The 19589-nt window shown below is 33.2% G+C and overlaps 1 protein-coding gene across 5 annotated transcripts in view; it reads right to left on the bottom strand.

The window, feature by feature from the left end:
• The window catches only part of Serpini1 (serpin family I member 1), a 92873-nt gene that overhangs the window by 72235 nt on the left and 1049 nt on the right, over positions 1 to 19589 (bottom strand). Inside the window, exon 2 of one of the 5 annotated variants that reach the window (XM_063227114.1) lies at positions 7495 to 7576. The exons of the other annotated variants lie outside the window; for them this stretch is intronic. The gene's annotated coding sequence lies outside the window, so the exon portion shown is untranslated. The remainder of the gene's footprint in view (positions 1 to 7494; positions 7577 to 19589) is intronic. 5 annotated transcript variants of the gene reach the window in all.

Genomic DNA, 19589 nt, shown 5'->3' with positions numbered 1-19589 from the left:
TGATTTTTATGTGTGAATGGTATCATCTTTTAGATCTAAAATGTTCCCTCAAAGTCTCAGGGTTCAGAGCTAGGAGATTGGATTGTGAGGGTATTATACTTATCAGTGGATAAACACTTTGATTGGTTCAAGAGCATTTGAAAGTGGGGCTGTGTTGAAAGACGGTCCTTAGGAGTGTGACCTGGAAGAGTGAATTCTTGTCCTAGGCTCCTCCTTTTTCTCTTTGGTTCCTTGCTCCATATGTTGAGCAAATTCCTCTACTATGTCCTTCAGCCATGCCATCTTTGCCTTGGAGCCAGCCCACTGTAGGCTGAACTCTCTGGAACTATAAGCCAAATAAACCTCTTATCCTTTAACTAAAAGTTTTTGTATTTTGTCCTACCAACAGGAAAGTGACTAATAAACATACATATTAAAATATTGAATCAACCAATATCCTTGGCCACTGGCCTATTCCAAATCGGGGGTGAAGATTTGTTATAAATTTTTTAAAAAGACGAAATTCGTCTAAAAGGAGATCAAACTAAATTCATCACCGTATTGACATGGGCTTTCTTTCAAGGTTTCTTAACTAAGAAATATTTCTCAACTATTTTCTTCTGAGACTATATTCTGAATTAAAATTGCACCATATTTTTGTGTACAGGTAACCTTATGAAATATAGTGTGACATTATGTGTTAATATTTAGAGTGAGAGAGATATAATGTAGTAACCTGGTAAGACTCAAAATAAAGGTCAAGATGAAATTAGATTTGTTGAATGAAAATGTTTTGGCAATATCAGATCAGACAATAGACTATCTCATTAACTGAGGCTGTTAGGAAGCATTTATCAAAATATTTGTTAATAGTAAAGAAAAAAATAACTTGGGAGAAAAGTAACTAAGTGGTTAGGTAACAAGGACCAAAAGAGTGTCCATAGGAATCCAGGAAGCACCTCTAGATGGGGATGACGTGGATTAGTTTATCCCTGAACTCCATGGGGGGCAAGAAATCCCACAGATTACAGGCCTGGAAATGAGTTATGCTGTAACTAAACAAATAACGACAGTGTGTTCAATTAACTACCTTTTGTGAATATAGTTCTACTAGAAGCAGTTTTTGTTATCAATTTATCTGATTAGCGATACTCCATGTGTCCCAAAGATGTATAAATCCAGATTTTGCAATGAGGATTTGTTTACAGCCAGGTCATAAAATTCAATGATATTCAATGTAAACATTTAAAATATTCACATTTGAACACCTTCTATATACTTTAGAAAGCATAGCAGCAAGGGAGAATGTGTAACTCAGGAAAATACATGCCCTACAGAAGTATGTATGGCACTTAAAACTGCTTAAATATTTTAATTGCAAAAACAATCAAATGGCTTGTAAACATTTTACAATTATAGACCAGCAGAGGGTTTAAGAAGCACTTTCATCTATTCCAGCTGCTGAAGTTGCCTCTCTGTAACCCAGGGTCTGGCTGTAATGTGAGGTTCAGCTGGCTGATGAATTCTCACTTCACCTATTTCTGGGATTTGTGACACCCTGCAGTGATTCTAATCCTCATTCCTTTCTCCCTTATGGATTTCATGACCAATTAACTGGTATAAAAATGATTGCAGAGCTCACAAATTCTTAAACTAGCTAAAACAAAGGTAAATGTGGCATAACTCTCTTCCAACCACAGTAAACTAGAAGTATAAATACTTCTCTTCAACAGGGAGCTTGAAGAAAAGTTAATATATATTTGGAGGGTAATAAATCTATTCTCTTCCCTTTTAAGAAAATGTATGAGCTAGGACTGGGCAATAGGTCAGTGATAGAGTGCTTGCATAGGGCCTCTACAAGGCCCTGATTCCTAATATACAAAAGAGAGGGTGGCAAGAGAATATAACAACTATCTGGAATTAAATCCAATCCAAAGTAATACACACAGGAGAACAGTCAATCAAGCATATACTCTGCTATTTCTTAGTAGAAGAGATTAGCATCACTATATAACCACTTTATAATCTCTTTTTCTTTCTGTCTCTGTATCTCTCTGTCTCTCTGTCCCTCTCTCTCTCTGTCATGCACACGTTAGCCTAACTGCATCAACAGTTTTGGTATTCTGAAATACAGTTCTACTTATTGGCTATTATTCCAGTGACACTAGTTCTAGGCAAGGTTTACACATGTTTCTCGATCTTTGCCTCAGTATACTTGAGGAATATGACATATTTGTTTAAAAATAGCCACTTAAAAGACAAAAAAATATATCATAAAAATAGCCACTTTGTAGAGGGCAGCAAATATGAATTCGACTGAAAAAGGCCATACATTATCCTACTATACTCACCTCAGTGACCCCCATCTCTAATTTTCATGGAGGTCCAGGGCTTTTGAGAATCACTATTATAAAAAAATGCGTGAATTATGTTTGGAGAAACATTTATTATTTATTTGTCATTTATTATTATATAATTCCCATTCTTATGCTCAACTTCACTTTTGTTTGTTTGTGCTTAGGGACAGGGTCTTGCAGTTTAGTCTGACCTTGAGCTCATTGTGCTGTTTCTGCTTCAGCATCCCCAGTGTTGGGATTATAAGAATGCATCACCACATCTACCTTGGTTGATTTCTTTGTTTTTGAATCAAATCTTGGGAATCAAATCTTGACCTTTCATTGATTCTATACTTATTTATTAAGCATGTACTATTTACCAAACACTTTTCTAGCCATTGGCAGTACTACAGTCAACAAAATAGACAAAGTACTTGATTTCAAAAGGTATATACTTTGGGGGCTCAGAACAGTGAAGTCACCCAAAATGAAGATGTGATCTGATCCAACCCCAATGTCCACACCACACTTCCTGAGGCCCTCATCATCACATACTCTCCTGAACAACAATGTTTTGCTTAAGCACCACCATCTATTTCAAGCTGATAGTAGGTACTATATACCAAGGAACACAGCAGGGTGAATACCGCAGTTGAGAGCTCTGCCCTTATGGAACTTACATTGGACAAATGAACACACAAACTGTTAAGCATAATGAAAAAATAATAATAATGTGCTGCATAAAGGAATAATGAGGACATATTTCAGAGTGGGGAGGGATTATGGAAGATCTCTCTGAAATAATGTTATTTAAACTGAAAGAAAGGATAAACAAAAAATAAAAAAAGAAGTGTTCCAGAAAGAGGAAACAACATGGACTGAGAGTAAGAAAGAGTTCTGTGGTTGTGAGAAACAGAGAATTCAGTGACAAAAAGAAAAGAGGCTGGTTGAAGTAGTAAAGGCCAGGTCACAGAAAGCTTTGCAGGTACTAAGAATGTCGCATTTTCTCCTAAATGCAGTACAATTTAAGAGGTTATTTATAGCCTGGAAAAATGAGAAGTCCAGAAGACAAGCCTAAGGACAAACTGGATTGTTTCTATAACAATCTAGACGAGAAGAGATTGTGAACCAAGATGGCTGCAATGGTGATGCTTCTGGTTAAATTTATGCAAGTAGACTGAACAGGACATAGGTAACCAAAAGGATGAGTAAACTGGAATGGACCCAAGTTTCTCCTGGACGAAATAAGTGGGTGAATGTGCTCTTCTCTGTGTCAACCAAGAATACAGAGAAGATTAAAACTTGTGTTTTTGGCTGGTAAAATCAAGATGCTATGAAATACCAACTCAAAGTACAAAGGAAGTAGTTGGATAAACAAGGTTAGATTTTGGAGGGCAGGTCTAGGTAAAGATATTTTTGGGAGTTGTGGGCAAATATAAGGCTAACTGAATGAATGAGATTTCCTAAGCAGTAAGAAGAAGGGAAGACCTAGGATTAAGCTATGGGTAATTCCATGACATGCAAGACCTAGGAAGATGAAGAAACAAAATGACCTTTCCTGTGAGCAGGGTCAAAAATGCATGCTTATCTATAGCCTAGAAACAAACTTGTATGCTTATATCTGTTGAAAAACATTTTCCTGGGGTTGGGGATATAGCTCAGTGTCCTAAGTGCTTGCCTGGCAAGCATGAGGTCATGAGTTCAATATCCAGGACGACGACGACGACGACGACGAGGGGGAAGAGGAGGAAGAGGGAGAAGACGGGGAAGAGGAGGAAGAGGAGGAAGAGGAGGAAGAGGGGGAAGAGGAAGAAAAATACTTTCCAACTTTGGAAAAATTTTGTCTAGGTTTTAATTGCTAGTGCATTAGTTTTGGATATGATTTATTTTTTACTTTTCCTCATAGGTCTAAAGTAGTCAAATATTTTATTTTGTTTTATTTTATTTTATTGGTACCAGGAATTAAACTTGGGACCTTGTATTTCCAGGCAGGCGCTTGTCCTGCTGAGCTATATTCCCAGTCCAAGTCAAATATTTGAAATTTCACCAAGTTCAACTTCATGCAACACAATTTGGAAGAAATTCATTTACATGACAGGACAGTATATATTTCTAAAATGTTTCACACACGAAGGGACTCACTTGCTGACATTGAAGACTTCCTCGTTACCTTACATACTGGAGAAGATATTAGAACAAATCCATGCTAATGCTGCATTCCACTTACCAACTAGTTTTACTTTAACAGAGCCGACAGGCTGAAAGCATATCACCATGCTCTGATTACTCATAATAACTTCAGGATAAATAAATCTACATAGTCAGCAAAATAAACACATAATTTTATGTATCTTCAATTTTTTATCTTAAGACTAAGAAACGTGTGATTCCCAATTTTTTTTGTAAAGGGAGAAAACATTTTAAGGAGTAATAAATATGACTGTTCCATCATTTAATCTTAGCTTATGGGGACCGTTTTCAAAAACTCTCCTAATATGGTGTAAATCATTTTGTATAATTACAGGCTTACCTCATTTTACTAAACATATTCCAAAAATTTTATATATATATATATAGCTTAATAGCATATATTAAAGTTAATCGCATATATTAAAGTTACCAAAGGGTTCATAATATAAAGTTTTGAAAAACACACAAGTCCCTAGCATCTTAGATCAAGTGAATGTGCCAGCTGGGCTGGTTTAGTAGAGCAATAGGGTGTGAGGCAACTGAAAAGCCTATCCCTCACCTAAAGAAAATATTTTTCCCCAAACATAAACTCTACAAAACACGATTCAGTTGGGATGGTGTTGAGGCAGAAGGATTTGAGCCTACCAAGTTGTCAGTATGAAACACCTGATTTAAAAGAAACCCAGAGGGGTAAATGTACCAACTGTCTGTGAGAAATGTAATCATTATGTACTATAAACATGTACAAATAAAAAAATACAAATTGAGAAAAAGGGGAAAAGGTAAGTAGATGTTTCCTTGTGTTTTCAACTATAGAGTCCGTATTTTTGTCTGAAATAATTTTTAAATATTGATTTCACTATTTTAAAGGGGTCAGAGTAAAATTGTAACTAACTTACTTTTTTAAATTTTAAGAATGGAAAGAAAGCAGTGGTTAAAGAATTGCAAAATATACAAATTCTGTAATTAGAAGAGTAGTTTACCAAAACACATAAAAGATTCTGGTTATTTTTGAAGTGATGAATGATTAAATATGTTTAATTTCTCTGTATATAATTTCCAGTACCTCCTTAAAACCTTTCACTTTGTCTTCTCATTCTAATAATTGCCTCTACACGATATACAGACGAGTGTCAGGAACATATGATTATAAATTCATGGCTCAACATTGCCTTTTCTATTTCATTAATATTCTGCACAGTTATCTTGTTATTCTCCCATGTTAAATTGCATGGCTGAAATAACACTTCTCATACAGCTTCTTGGAGTTCAACCTGGAAAGGAGAAAGCTTACAGAATATACCATCAATCGTTTAATAGGTACACTTAAAACAAACACTTCAATACTAACTTTTACATGAGGTCTGATCGCAGATTACAATGAAAGCTTAACTTAAAAAAAAATTACAACAGAAGACAAACTATCATTAATTCCTCTCAAAAGACCACTTACTGCTTCAAACACACTTATCCCAATTACCTTGGCACTTTCTGAAGCAGATCTGGAAGCCTTCCTTGCTGTCTTTTGCGGCACCATCTTGGCTGCCTTGATGTCCTGAATCCATTCAAAATATTTATCATTCATACTGATTTTGAGAAAGCCAAAAGTCACACAATATCACATCCACTTGGCAACAGTATTCAAGTTTTTCATACCTCACAGAGATACTGATGATACAGGACTTCCAGAAATGCTTCAGAAAATGGTAAGAATGATGAGTTAAGTGTGTCTGAATCAATGAGGGAGTATTTGGATGGGCTTAATGACAATGTGCTTTTGCTGTAATAAATTTTTAAAATATAAATACATACTCTGGCTTCTTGGTCAGCCCTTGGATAAATGTAGTGTTACATTTAGGAAGAGCAAAATTTTAATTTCCTTAATTTCTCAGAAAACAAATCATCTGGGTCTGGTATGAATTGTGGCCAATAGCTGTGATTTACTTCTTAAGCACAAAATTTACTTTCTTTATATCTTAACAATATGCATGAAACTAAGAAAATACACAAGGCATTTTTCCCAGAAAATTGGAAATGTAATAATCTATCTTTTTTGTCATGTCTGAAGGTCCCATTTCTGAATTTATTGGCTTTGTACTCTATCCATCCAGGTATACTGAGCATCCCATACTTCCCCCTCCCATGCACATGCTTCTTGGGACTTTCCCTAACAGGACACATTCCTTTCAGTAACTGTAGTTCCATAGGCCTCCCCACACACACACTTCATCTTTGCTTAATATCAGTGCTGCATTGTTAATTTGTTCTAAACATATGAGGTAGCATTAACAGAAAAAGTTTACTAAACGTAAGGGAGTTCTCTATAAGAGTGAAATTTTCTGCAAGGCATTTTGCTGGATTTGGAAGCTTATGTCCTAATGTCTAAGGTAAACTGTGGTGAGAATTCCAGATCTATTTGATTAATGAGATTTTTCTGTTCAAGGTTTTAATTCACAAGTAATGGGAGAAAAGAGGAAAATATTAAATATCAACTACCAGTAGTACACTGTTATATTTGAAGTGAGACTGGGTTTATGGTTTTAGAATATTAGCCTTTATAGTCACATGATTGGCTTATACAAAGATAGCAATTACTATAGCATTTCATATGGTGTTTTTCAATGACACATCATTCCAGCTGGATAACAAGTTTTATAAGGATAAAAACCATATGTCTTAATATGTTTTTGTAGCAGTGAAGAGAGGAATCAAACCAAATATAAAATTTTCCAACTTAGGTAACACAAAGTGAAGGTACATGACAATTACCTAGAGCAACAAATATACAAAAAGTAAGACTAAAAAGGGAGGAAATAAGACAGGATTTTAATAAAAAATTTACTTTCTTTTCATTATATTTACACTTTATTTATTTATTTATTTATTTATTTATTTATTTATTTGAGACAGGTCTTCTTATGTAGTTGAGGCTGGCCTTGAACTCACTATGTAGCCCAAGGTAGCTTCAAACTTACAACAATTCTCCTACCTCAGTCTCCAAGGTCCTAGGATTACAGGTGTGTGCCATCATGTCCATCCAAGAATAACTGACTTTCTTAACCTAAAACAAACTATGGAATTTTAAATTAGCAACTAATCAATGTCTTATAAGGAATTTTTTATCATTTGAAGCTAACAATACAGATGAATGAATATACTTTTAAAACATAGATTTAAATGTTTTGTATTTTCAACTGACTTACAATATCTGATTTTTCCAACTTTTATAGTTACTTTTTGTATTGTAGAAAAACATACATCCCACATTCACCATCATAAAATATGGATTTTTCTTTTTCTTTTGTTTAGACTCAAAAAATGACTTTCTTACTTTCTGCATCAGTCTTTGCTTTACTATATCATAAAAATTTGTATCATTCAATACAACTCAAATGCCTCCAGCGGTAGTATGGCCATGAAGGCAGGACAGGTGATCAAACTAGCTAAGTGTAAGATGACACAGAATGGTGAGTTGCGGAGACCTAGCATTCAAATACATGGTGCACACACAGCTGCCCTTGGGATGACTTCTGACCTGTAGCTAATTCAGGGACAAAATTTGTTGACCCTCTCTAATTTGTCTTGAATCTGCTACCGACTCTGGGCTACTGTCACCTCTTTTGTTTCTTTGCAAGTACATTTTTATTCTTAACTTTGCATATTTATTTACTTTTTCCCCTTGAATTCAGATTTGACTTTAAGAACCATATTTAAACTTTTTCAGAATGTTTTAGCTCTTTATGATCAGTACAAATAGGATCCGTGGTATCAGATCTTCAAAACGTACCATTCCTTTAGCAAAGTAAGTTACTCTTTGAACTAGATTAAAGCTTGTCTTGAAATTTGTCGTTTTATACAGATAAGACCATCTTAACATTTTAAATTTATTTTACATATTATTTGCCTTGTTTTCCTTTACACTGATATTATTTTCTCTAATTCATGACTTTTAAACAGAATGGCAGTTTTTAATCTTTCAATAAGGAATTAATGCTGTTGGTAATTGTATTACATTTGCTTAGTAAGCATTCATTCTATATAAAATCTAATTTTTTCTTTTTATTTCTGCTTTGGTCACTTTCCTTTGTTTCATTACATATATTTTCTGTAGATATAAAAATGAAGCATCCAATGGCTTGTTTATTAAATAAGGAATTTAAATAAGACACAATTTTAAATACCATGTGGTTTCTCTCACATGAGAAAACTAAAGTACAAAGAACAAATATAAAAGAAAGAATATATGGTGTTTATGTCTAATGGAGTACTACTCTGCCATAAAGAATATATGAGTCATTTGTGGGAAAAATGGATGCACCTTGATAAAGAATATTCAGGGATATAAATCAGACACACAAGCTTAAAAATGTTTCATGGTTTCTTTCACCTAAAAAACTCAAGTAAATTAAAGACAAAAACTAAAGGTAGATATTGGGAAACAGGATTTTTACAAAAAAGGAAGCAGCCCAAGAGACAGAGGAAGAGGAAAAGTGGGATAGGGGATACAAAAATAATTAAGATATGTCCTGTGTATGTACCACTTACCACAGTGAATGCAATCACTATGTACTGCACACAGATACTAACAAAAATAGAAAAATAAAAAAATAATGAACTTACTGCTTTTTTACATGTTACTTTTTTGAAAGGATCTTGCATACATACTTGATTCAGTAACATTATTTTCTGTGGAAACCATTTTATAAGAACTAATTTTAACATCTGAATAAATTTAAAACAAAATAGCAGAAACTATAAATGCTGTTTCATTATTTTATCATCCCAATCTTGAATTTTGGATTATTTGGCCAGGAAAGTATGCATTTGTTATTGCTGTTGTTGGAATAGTGTTTATCTTTTTTGACTAAAAAAAATTGTTCTTTTGTTCTTACGCTTGCTGAATTATATCTCAACTGGACAAGGAATTTTGAATCACAAATTTATTCCATTAAAATTCTGTGCATATTGTTCTGTTGTCTCCTATCATTTCATGTGAAGCTAAGTACAATAACTAGCTGATATTTCCACTTCTTCATTTTCACTTTCTAGGAGTTTAATGTGTTTGTCTAACACTATTTAAAAAGTTAATAACAAATTTCAAAGTAGTGGTAGATCTCAGACTTCTTTTATTAATTTTTGCCTGGCACACTGTGAGGTCAAATGACATCAAATCAGGGACCTGAGACTCCTAATAATCTTCCTTAAATTATTCCCTTGTTGATCTTTTTATAGTGTATTCACTTTAAAAACCCTATACTGCAATATACTTCATTTACGCTAAAGTATACCCTTTGAATTGTACAGTTCAGTGGTTTTCAAAACTATGTTCATGAAGCTGCACAATCATCACCACTAATTTTTTGTTTTTGTTTCTGTTTGGTACATGGGATTGAACTCACAACCCAGCGCTTGCCAGGCAGGTGCTTGGGCCACCTAAATCCCTGGCACCATTACCACTAATTTTAGCAAATTTCATCACACCTGAGAGAAAACATGTAACTGTTAGCAGTCACTTCCCATTCCCTTTCACGTATTCTCAGTGACCTACTGTGTGTCTTTGTGGATTTGCCTATCCTTGATATTTCACCCAAAAGGTACCAGTTGCATCAGGAACTTTGCTGAGTGTGTTTTCAAGGATAACCTGTTGTCTAACTGTCTATCCTTTTAGTGGTCATATAATGCATCACATAGAAATCCTTTTTTTCTATTTATCGGTTGATGCACATTGGGTTGTTTCCCTTCTTTGTATTATGAGTAATACTGATATGAAAAGTCATGTTCAAGTTTTTATACGCAAGGTTTTTTTTCTTTTTTCAAATTCTACTAGGCATACGCCTGCAGCATAACTGCTGAATCATATCTAACTTGGGCTAACAATGAGTAATGGCCAAAATATTTTCAAAAATGGTTGCACCAAAAATAAATAAAATGGTTGCACCATGTCATAATTCTACCCAAGAATTTATGAGGGTTTCAGTTTTTCCACATCTTTGCCAATACTTGTTTATTGTCTGCCCTTCCCGCATCTTATTTTTGAGACAGGATCTCACTGTGTAATTGAGGCTGGCCTTAAACTCACAGCAAATTTCCTGACTCAGTCTCCTGAGTGCTGGGATTAAAAGATGCCCTATTGTGTCCAGCTTTTCGATCCTTTTGACTTTACCTATTTTAGTGGGTGTGAACCAATTTTGCACTGTGGTTTTCAGGTGCATTCCTAAGGACAAATGACACTGTGTCTTCTCTAAACCTACTGGCTATTTCTATATCATGTTTTGAGGGAAATTCTATTCCAATTCTTTGTATTTTTGAGTTTTCTTTTTATTAAGTTTTAAGAGTTACTTTTGCATTTTGGCTATGAGTATCTTCTCAAATATTTGATTTACAAATATTTTCATTTGTACAACTTTTCACTTCTTGATTGATCAGCTCCAATTTATATACTGACACCTGTGATCTGGTGTTAATAACTACGATACTATCATCTAATCGATGATAAAATGATTCATTTTAAAGTATATTTTTATACATGGTTGAGTTAGGATCTAATTTCATTTTTTCACAGGGGACTGTCAAGTTGTTTCAGTATCACTTGTCAACCCTTTTTCCATTGAATTCCCCAATGTGTCACCTTTGCCGGCTCCAAATAAATTGACCCAAATACTGCAGGCATATGCCTAGTAGAATTTGGGCCATTGACCCAAACGTGAATGGCCTTATGATTCTAATCTCCTGATACACAGGTCCCTTAAATTTTGATGTAAGTATTAAGATTAACTCATTAATTTATGAAAAAAGGCAGCTGATATTTTGATGTACTAACTTTGTAGATTAACTGGGAAAACACTATCATTTTAGCAATATTATAGTGTTCCAATTTGTTAGCATACAATGTTTTTAAATCTAGATCTTTCAAGGATCTTAGGTACACTACTGGATGTATGTGTAAAAATCTTGCTCTCTTTTCATCAAATGCATTCTGAGATATCATCAAAATACCAAATTTTTTAACAAAAAATTACTATAGTAAAAAACACATTTCCAGAATACAAATAGTAAGTATATTTAAAATGAGGGGGTATTTGAGAGGGATTAATGACAACTGAGTATTCTACTGAATTTTAAAAAGCTCAAATATTCACTGTATTTTCCCATCATATCATTTTCTTCTCTTTGATCTTATTGTATATGGATAGCTGATAAATTTTATTCTAGTATGTTTAGGGAACAACCAATTTCTTTACACTGATCTCATATCCTGCAATCTTGCTGCACTAAATAGCTTTAATACATTTTAATACATTTTTCCCTAGAATTTTTTATATGCAAGATAATTTTATCTGTGAATATATTTACTTCTTTCTTTCCAATCTCTTTATTACTTATATTTTTATTTGTTTGTTTGTTTTTTGTTTACTTCCCTGGCCAGAACCTCCAGTACAATATTGAATAGAACTGTGAGAGTAGACATTCCTGTCTTATTCCTAATTTTTAAAGAGAATTATTCAATCATTCACCATTATATACTAGCTGTGACATTTTTGTACATATCCTTTAATAGGCTCAGGAAGCTTCTATTTCTAGTTTGCTAAATACTTTCACAGAGATTTTGTCAATTTTTTCATCTGAGATGATCACATACCATTTTTTGCATTCATATAATGATTGAATTTCATATTAAGCTAATCTGATCTTCCTGGAATGAAGCCTCTTTGTTCATAGTATATTAGAAAGTTGGTCTGTTATTGTTTAAAGACTTTTTGAGTCTGTATCTAAACTTTTTAATTCTCAAGCTAGTCTCAGTATTTTGTGTCTTTCTAACAATTGGCCTATTTCAAGTAGGTTATCTAATTTGTTGCCTATTCCTCAGTAATCATTTTAATTTCTGTAATACTGGTATTAATGATTCACTTTCATATACCATCTTTTCCCTCTGAGTTCTAAAAAAGTATATGATTATCTGATCTTTTTTCTTTTTTGATTGACCTGCATTTTTCCTACAAAACTGAAGATGCAATTCACTTGTAATTGTATTACAAAGTATAGGTTTACTTTTCCAGACATCTAGTTTATTTGGTACTTAATGTACCAAATTTTTTTTATGCTAAGGAGTATTTTGTGCAAATCCTTAAAATTTCTTACAATTCAATGGCATATTTTAGTTTCCTGAACATTTATTTTAGGGGTACAAGGGAATTAGTTAGAGCTCCAAATTGCTATTGGAACCAAGTTATAGTTCACTTAAAACAGTAAATCAAAATAAAATCAAGTATTCAATAGGATTTAATGAACATTAACTACTGGCAGGTGTTGCATAATAGGCACTGTATGTGAAAACCAACATTAAAAAAGTGAACCAGGTTATGCGGCACAAAACTACGGTTTAGAGAGATTAAGTAACACATTTAGTGTCACACACCTAGTAATTATGGAACAAAATACTGGTTCTGCGGTTTTGTCAGACTACAGAACTTGTACTCTGAATTGTTGATTGATAAACTTTTTGAAAATACTTTAGGTTTATGGGATGTTCATTCCTCATTTCAGTGATTCAACTGTATTAATAAAGAAGCAAACTTAACAGTACGTAAATAAATGAACATAGTGTTCCAAAAGAACTATTTATAAAAAGGTTGTCGGCGTATAGACAATCATAATGCCTCAATCTTTCTCACAGTCTTTCTTGATTACCACATAGGTCAATCTTTTTTGTTTCTGGGCTTCCACCACAGTAACTGCTGTAATATCAGTTATAAGTCACACATCTTTGGTCTTAACTAAAGGTATCTTGTAAGGTCTTCTGCTTACTATCTTCAAGGATTACTCCAAGCAGTGATTTTATTTTGTTGTACCACCACACTACTGACTACTGAAGGGCTTAGAAATTTACATATTACCACATCTGGAGTATTCTGGCTCAATAAATCTACTCTATTATGGAAACATTATACAACAATAAAAATCAGGCAAGTAAGATGTTAATATGTAAATGAAAACTGCCACATAGCCCAGGTCCACATTTTTGATAATCCTCCCCCCCTGCACCAGGTGGAAAAATCAGTACTATTTTTTCCTTTTCTTAAGATCAGTTTTCTCCTGTTTTTCTTATCTCAAGTAATCATAATTCATCAAAACTGTACATCTGAGATGTGTCACTGTAGGAATGAGTCATAACTTAGGTAATATCCACTTTAGATGTTGCTAATTTTTTTTCACATTTTAGAAATGCATAATAACACCATTTTCTAGTATGACAAATTTTTAGAATGCGTTTACCTTTAGAAAATAAAGCCTTTTATCTTCGGCTTTAAAAGGTAGGAATTTTAATTACTCAGTTTTTCTTTCATTTTCATTAGATCTATATTCTTGAATGTAATCTATAGAGATCCCTGAATGCTTTTTGAGTTTAAAGCAGTTTATAATAAAATCATCAAGTGTTTACAATGAAATATGGATAGATGAGGTTAATAGTTAGACAGTTTTTAACTAGGGATACCATCATCTTTGAGGACAGTTTTTGCCCAGAGACTTGAAATTTGGTAATAAGTGATAATTTGGTGTAGGAGGATTAGACTTTGCTTGCCTACCAAAAAGCAAAACAAAACAAAATACAGGGGGGGAAGGGGTACTAAACTATTAAGAACCAGAAGAGATAAAATTTAAAGTTAACATGTTTTTAATCATCACAGGATAGCTGAAAATAGTGACCGTTATCCACAAGCTTCAATCTATGTTCTTATGTTTCACCTAGCAAAGACCAGAACTTACTGATACTACTCAATTTCTTACAGGTAGGGTAGCCATGCGACACAAGCCAGTAAGTGCTCTGTGGACATCTGCTGGAGGTGTTTTGGACAGCTTTTATTTCCTAGTTAAAAGACAAACACTCCTCAGGCACAGCTGGCTCCCCATTCTTGCTTTCTTGCCCTAGAATGGAATGCCTAGATCAGTAAAATACTGTACCTGGATCTGACATGACAATACCTAGATCTGTCTTACAGCATGCCTGAGAGAAATCATGAGGGGAAAACCTTTTCAGTGTTGAGCCTTTATATGAAAATCAAATGACTTTTCTTGCTTAGAGTACTTGCTCTAGAAAAGTGTATCTCCATTGCTTTATATCATTGTGCCGAAAAACATCCCCAACTCCTACTATCTCATTAATAAATTTTAGTTATTAATAAAGTTTAGCAAAGGGCTGAATTTATTGATATTTTTGTAGCAATTTTTGTAGGCAAAGGGCTGAATTTATTGCTAAAACAGAAATCCAAGAAAAATTCACTTTTTTAGTGCTTGTTTATGAAATGATATTTCACTAAAAGGGCCATATAGCTAAAAAATTGCTCTTACAATAATTCTGAATAAGATTTTCCTTTCAAAATATTTAATTTGTTACTAATTATTAACTAATCTTGTTGTATTTTTAAAAACAAGTTACTATTAATAAGCCTTTACAATTTTAAGTTACACCTTAGAATGTGACATGAATATAGAAACTGAAACACCGAAAAAAATACCTTACAAAGATTTATGTGACTTAATTTTTAAAAAATGTCCTGATTTACCCAAACAAATATTATACCATTGTTATGTAGCTGTAAGAATAAGTTTTGAACAAATTTCTACCTGATGTTATATGCAAAAGGACTTATGATGTAAGATATGTGATTTAGTATCTGTATGCAATTCAGAGTGTTAAGTAAAGGTTTCTTAAATGAAAGAATATCTTATAGATATTAAGCACTTCAATGACTTTAAATTACTTTGTGAAATACATAACAATTAAATGCTCCAAAAACAAATTTAATTCAAGTGAATGCCAAAAAACATTCATTATATACTATTCATAACATATCTAGAGGTAGAAAAATCAACTAGCTCTACTTAAATTAGACCTCAAAAACAATCATAAATTTATGCTATGATGAAAATTACAAAACAAGTAAAATGTGAGAAAAGTATCCAAAATTTTCCAATGAGTTCTCTTGGTACCAAAAATTAAACACAACAAAACCAAAGATGCTAGGAGAAAAATGAACAAGTTGATAGGTACTCAGTGAATTGCTTATGAAAATCACTTTGTGACATTTGATCTAGGGTCACTGATACCTCCAGTACAAAATATATCTGGAAAAAATATTTATAAATATTATGTTATTAAATCTAAGTAAATGCTATCTGTTTGGTTTGCCACACTAAATTAAAAGGTGTGAGCAATTCAAAAGGGCTCCTTTCCTATGTCAAACCAGAAGGGGGCCTCAAATCTAAGACTGGAGCTAGAGAAACCATGCAATGTTTGTATAGAAAGCTAAGTCTTGAAATTTATCTCTTCCTGTTGAAAAAAGAAAAGAAAGAAAAAAAAAAGAAATACCTGTGTAACTCAGTTTTAGTAAGCCACAAAAAGGCCTTGCAATGCAAACGTTTGACTAAAAAGAAAACATTCAAGACTAGTTAAAATTCTGGTTGAGATAAAACTCCATGTTACATTTATTATTTTTAAGTTCTTATTTTTGCATGTTCAGGGGGAAAAGTCATAGAAAGTGTACACATGTATGTTGGGAAAATATTGCTTAAAAATACATTATAATTTAAAATAGCAGAATTCTGTTGAAAATACATCGTAATTTAAAGTACATTATATTATAAATTAAAATACATTATAATTTAAAACAGCAGAATAGTGTCAAGGGGAGAAAAGGACCACACAAATTTCAAATGGTATTAAATGAATAAATTCTTATCTAAAGCACACACACACATACAAGGTTAATGGTAATATTTGCTGTATATAGCCAAACTCCAATACAACAGTGATATTTATAAGCAATTTTTGAAGGCAAAGGGCTAAATTTATTGCTAAAACAGAAATCCAAGAAAAATTCACTTTTTTAGTACTTGTTTATGAAATGATACTTTGTTACAGGGGCCATACAGCTAAACAAACTGTTACCACCTACTAAGTTAAGTATGGAGGCTATCAAGGTATATTTGAAAGTCAATAAAACTCAGTTTTAGCTCTAAAGATACAAAATATCTGATGAAGCAGACATTTACGAACTCAGCTAAACTACACCATATTGAATTTTTAATTCTAACACTAATCAATTAATTTGTTTCTGGTTATGTCAAATTCAAGACAATGTTTAAACAACATTAATATGTTCTTTTTTCTTTCCTTCTTTGGAGGGTATGAGGGAGAAAAGAAAAAGCACAGATTCATTTTTAATATGATGAAGTGTAATTTTTTTGAAGATAAGATTCAACAAAGATATGTCTTCAGAGATTTTAAGGTAAAAAGGGTGAGCCATCGACTTCTCTGGCTATAAAACCCAAACCTTGGTTTCCTCTAGTGGGAAGAGCTCTTCTCTTCCAGTTCTAGTTCCTACCTTTGTGATGTTGGCAGCCCACACAGATTGAATCAAACTGGGCTCAATTGACATTTTTACAAAGCTAATTAGAAGACATTTTCAGAAATAAAGTATTGTATAGTAATCATCCTGTGAGATCAACTGATTCTTGCCTATCAAAGTACAAAATGTTTCCATGTATACATACACAAGTATTGGTCAATTGTAATTGAGAAAGTCAGGGGGGCAAATTTTTTATGCTGAACATCACATAAGGTGGTCAGAATCAATAGGAGATAGAAAAGAAGTATATTAGGAGCCAACAATCTGGAATTTAAAATATAATCCCCAAACTTGAATTTGCCTAAATAAGTAATAGGCTCTTGTTCTATTGTCTACTTCATATTAATTATTAATGGGGAAAACATTTTAGTTTTTTCTTTCACAGGTAATAATAATGTCTCACTTAGATGTGAATGTATACAAGATCTGTTGTTTTACTAACACATAATGATTCAAAACCTAATAAATTAATGTCAATCTGACTCCACTGTAAATACGTATGTAGAAAAGTAGTATCCAACAGCATTATAGCTATCGGCTCCCAGAAATTAGTAATTGTGAGTGTTATCACTTATACGAGTTCTACAAAAACTGTTTTCTCTCAGGTTTAGGGTATGTTTCACATTTCTCAAGCAGTTTTTTTTTTAACCTGTCCCTGTCTCCTGTCCATACAAATTTGTGATCTTGGACCTTTAAGTATTGCTCTTTCATGTCACATATGTCAATGGATCTTCCTGTTGGAAATCTGTGTTACTCAAGTAGTTTTACTCAATTGGCTTAGAATTAGTATTTAAAAATTTTTTAAAGCCCCAAAGATAGTGAAATTTGGCTTAACAGTCCTCTCCAAAGCAATTTCAAGACAGACATTCTGCACTGCTGCTTTTCTTTGTCATCATCTCTTACACTCAAGCATAGATAGCCATATGCAAGTAGTAAAATTAAGAGCAGAAAAAAAAATAATGCTTTTAATTCAGGTAATACTTTAAATAAAACTAATGAACATTCTCAATACCAATTAAAAGTCTTCAGATAACTGCAATTAAATGTAAACATCAATAAACATCAGTGAAGAGTTCAAGGTAACAAATACCCAAATATTACATACTGCTAATATTTTTCTCTCATATAAAAACATAGTCTTCTTATTCCCAAATGATACAGGAACCCAGCTTCTTTTTTCCATTGACATTCTTAAAAGGATTCAAATCCGCAAACAGGACAGTTTTCATACCACAAACTGATTCTTTCCTAATGAAATTCTAATCTTTACGATAACAAGGGTGCAGAAGCCCTATCTACATAGCTAGGATTCAAAGTACACTTGAATTTCAATTATTTTGTTATTGTCTTCTACCCATTGACTCGGTTAACAAAAGTCTTTCAAGAAGATTCTTTAATAAAGAGTCTGAAAGAAACTGTCTTTTAATTAACTATTATTACTACATGGGGAAAAGGTATAACCCAGAAATAAGAAGTTCAATTTCACCAACTGCATTGCTGGTGGAGCCTGAAAATCTAAGGCTCTGATTAAGGACAATGCACTTAACCACAAATAACAAGGGTAAACTCAATCTTTTTCAAGCTCCCCCACACCTTATTACCTACATTTTCCCCAAAAAATCATTATCATAAAGATATATCAACATATAGATTAATAGATTTTCCAGTGATGTAGCAAAGATACAATCTGATCCACATCATGCCATGACTGTTAAATTTAATGACCACTGTTGCTTTTTCTTTCTTTTAAGCTCTTAGCTGCTTTTAATACTTACCTGATCTGCTTAGGGACAATCTAAAAGCAGTTGCTTTTTAAAGATTTGTCTGTAAATATTTTTCTGGTGCATGAGAATGTGGGAAGAGAAGGATGCACATTGACAAGCACGGTAGTAGCATTCAGTAGCACTGAACTTTACCCTATGAGGGCAACAATACCGTTGCATTCTCAAAAACAAATTGTGTGTGCATTGCAAAAATAAAAGTCAAAACCCTAAGTATGACAAGTATGCAAACAGAAGAAAACAGAAGTAAATTACTCCATTTTTATTGATCATAGTTCGAAACAATCCAGACTACAATATCCAGGCAGACTGAAATCCTCAACTGTCACAATGAATGCACTTCAGAGCAAATTATGCTGCAATATGCTACTATGATTAAAAGTCACCTAATCTGGGGATCTCTGTAACAAAATGAAAATGAAGCAGGCAAACAGATTCTTCATATTTTTCTACGAAGAAGAGGCTGTAATCTTGTCACAGTTACACAAAAGCTTGGGGCAACTTTTATCTTTATCTAGGATCACAGGTTTCCACCCAAAGGTATTACAATTACATTTTTAAAAAATACACAATTTAATACCGAGTATAAACTACTATTTTACAACATGACATGTATTTAAGGTCCGAATCCATTGTAACAAATGCGGTACTAAGGGTAATCATTTTACACATAGTCTCTGAGATAAGATCCTCCCACAGCTTTCCTTGGTCTCGTTTTTTAAAAACGCACAAATGTTACCGGACACAAATGAGAATAAGGAGCAGCAATGAAAATGAAGTACACCATATGTTCCTATGGTAGGCTAAGCCTAGGTCTTTGTTTTCACTATTCCAGAGCCACTGAACGGAAAGCTAAATCTCCACCCATTAAAATATATTTTCGCGTTATTGCTGGC

This window comes from Cavia porcellus, unplaced genomic scaffold (assembly GCF_034190915.1).
Source record: "Cavia porcellus strain 051 isolate PalLab524CR breed Dunkin Hartley unplaced genomic scaffold, mCavPor4.1 scaffold_17, whole genome shotgun sequence".
NCBI classification, from domain to species: Eukaryota; Metazoa; Chordata; class Mammalia; order Rodentia; family Caviidae; genus Cavia; species Cavia porcellus.
The sequence above is the reverse complement of the archived record's forward strand: the minus strand, read 5'-3'. Positions and strand labels throughout refer to the sequence as shown.